The sequence below is a fragment of the Humulus lupulus genome, chromosome 1, assembly GCF_963169125.1.
Source record: "Humulus lupulus chromosome 1, drHumLupu1.1, whole genome shotgun sequence".
Classification (NCBI taxonomy): domain Eukaryota; kingdom Viridiplantae; phylum Streptophyta; class Magnoliopsida; order Rosales; family Cannabaceae; genus Humulus; species Humulus lupulus.
In genome coordinates, this window is record NC_084793.1 from 296,623,445 (window position 1) to 296,625,734 (window position 2,290).

Genomic DNA, 2,290 nt, shown 5'->3' on the forward strand with positions numbered 1-2,290 from the left:
TACAAGTTAGCTCGGCTTAATGGAGGGGCAGTCCCACGAGCTTGGAACGCAATCCATCCGAAGAAATATTATCAGTGATACCCTTGTAAGGCTTAATCAGAAAGGCCATCTTTTGTTTATTAAGCAATGAGAATTAAATCTTTTTCCATTATTGTGTATATTTGTGGATATAATCTCAAGTAACCACGAAAGACCGTTTCCTAATTACTTGGGGGGCACACAGTGCCTGGATACAACCAGGTCATCTTAAAGACTTAGAAGTTAATTCAAATCGATTGATCGATGTTTTTCTTAAAAAGCACGAGATATTGATAAGTGATTAAAGCGAACTAAGTCGCATCCTGGATATAACCGGGTCGTCCTAAAAAACTTAGAAGTTAATTCAAAATTGATTGATCGTTGTTTTGTCTTAAAAAGCACGAGATATTAATAAAGGATTAACGCGAACTAAGTTTTCAAATTAATGTCCTGGATGTAACCAGGTCCTAAAACTTAGAAGTTAATCCAAATTGATTGATCGGTGTTCTTAAAAAGCACAAGATATTAATCAAAGATTAACGCGAACTAAGTTTTCAAATTAACAACCTGGATGTAACCAGGTCCTAAAACTTAGAAGTTAATCCAAATTGATTGATCGGTGTTCTTAAAAAGCAAAAGATATTAATCAAAGATTAACGCGAACTAAGTTTTCAAATTAACGTCCTGGATGTAACCAGGTCTGAAAACTTAGGTTAATTCAAATTGATTGATCGTTGTTTTTTCTTAAAAAGCACGAGATATTGATAAAGTATTAACGCAAACTAAGTTTTCAAATTAACGTCCTGGATATAACCAGGACTTAACTCTAAGAAGTTGGTTCAAGTTGATTAGCATGTTTTTCCCTAGAAAAGCATAAGGTGCCAATCACAACACCAACAAAAACTAAGACTATTACCAAAATGGATAAAAGAGAAACGAGATAGAGGCAAAAGGATGTAAATCAATTAAGAATAAAGTTGATAAAACCAATTGTCTCGAGGTCAGAAAACCTCATAATACAAAGTTACAAAAAAAAAATGTTTGAATGGTAAAAAGAAAAAAGAAGTCCTAGGCCCCGCTAGGCTACTCCGACGAGGTCACCACCTCGCCCTCCTACTCGACGGCTGTGGAAGTCTCCCCGGTCTCGGAGGGCGCCTATTGCTGAAGGCAAGCTTTGAACTTCTCCAGGAAGCTATCCCATGCGTCCGCCCCCAGAAAGGAGAAGTCACCATCTGGGTTGAAGACCCAGCAGTGGTACAGCATAGCCTCCATGGAGGAGCTGGAGGCTGCCCTCTTCGTCGCCAGGGCAGCCTTGGCCTCCTCAGCCTCGGCTTTCGCGGCGTCCAGTGCGGCCCTGGCCTCCTCGAGCTCAGTCCTCGCAGTAGCTAGGGCGGCCTTGGTGGCCTCGGCCTCCTGCAGCTTAGGTCGAGATGCGTCCAGCTCAGCCTGCACAGTCGCCAGGGCATCCTTGGCATCCTGTTCCTGCTTTTGGGAAATCTTAAGGGCAGCCAAAGCAGACTGATGCTCGCCCCTCATATCCTCGAGCCTGGCCCTAGATCGGGATATGCTCCAGTGGAGAGCCAAGGCACCCTGCAAGACCAAAAGATAATAAAGCAACAACAAACATGTGATGCATACGAGCAAGGAATACAAATGGCAAGGCCAACTTATCGTGAGAGCCATCCCCAGCGAAGACACCATCACGTTCTTCGGGCTCCTTGTCTCGATCGCCCGCAGGTCCCTCTCGGCGGCATTGTAATAATGGTCCACGGTGTAGCTCGCCGTCTCGTAGACCATTCCCCGAAAGACATCAGGGATCTTCTCCAAAGCTCGAGGATTCACTGGAACGCACACCTCGGGGGTTGTGGTCGACAAGGTCCCGGGGGGCACCTCCGTTTCTCAAACAGACTCGGGAGCTCGCAGGGGAGGCGGAGGCATCTTCATTGCAGGAGGGGGTGGAGGCACTTTCTCCTGAGCTACCGGAGCCTGGTTTTTCCCCTTCGCAGGGGACTTGGAGGTAGTCCCAATCGCTTTCTTCGCTAGCCGGAGCTTTTTTACCATGGGCCCGGAGGCCCCAGAGGAGGGGTTCCCTCCAGGGAACATAACTTGCAAATCGTTGCTCCCGGGCTGAGACATCTCCTCTGTAGAAGCAAAGACAACATTAATATACATGTAGAAATATTTATGCAAAACAACAAAAATAAAAGGGAAAAACAAAGCTCAAGTATGTATTGAAAGGGATCCTACCCTCCGAACTAGAGGAGGAATCTAT